We start from the raw sequence: 304 nt of genomic DNA on the forward strand, positions 1-304 counted from the left end.
CCTATTTTAATATCCGCAGACACTGTCTTCACACTCATGTTGTTTATGAGTTCATACAGTGTACCCGATGAGTTTCTTCCCCCAGCCTCGCCCTCAACCGCCTCCCAACGAGTGCGTCGAGAAAGAGAAATGAAATAACTGTTTTGTTTATCTTAACGGATCGTGGCATCACAACTTTGATATCACGGTGGAACTTGCAGATTGAGCAAACACAATATTTCTTGCAACAACGATTAGGTGGATTAGTTTCCTTGTTGCGTTTTGTTGAGAGTTTTGACTTTTATATTGTTGCTTGTTGATAGCC

Source organism: Penaeus monodon, chromosome 20 (genome assembly GCF_015228065.2).
Source record: "Penaeus monodon isolate SGIC_2016 chromosome 20, NSTDA_Pmon_1, whole genome shotgun sequence".
Classification (NCBI taxonomy): Eukaryota; Metazoa; Arthropoda; class Malacostraca; order Decapoda; family Penaeidae; genus Penaeus; species Penaeus monodon.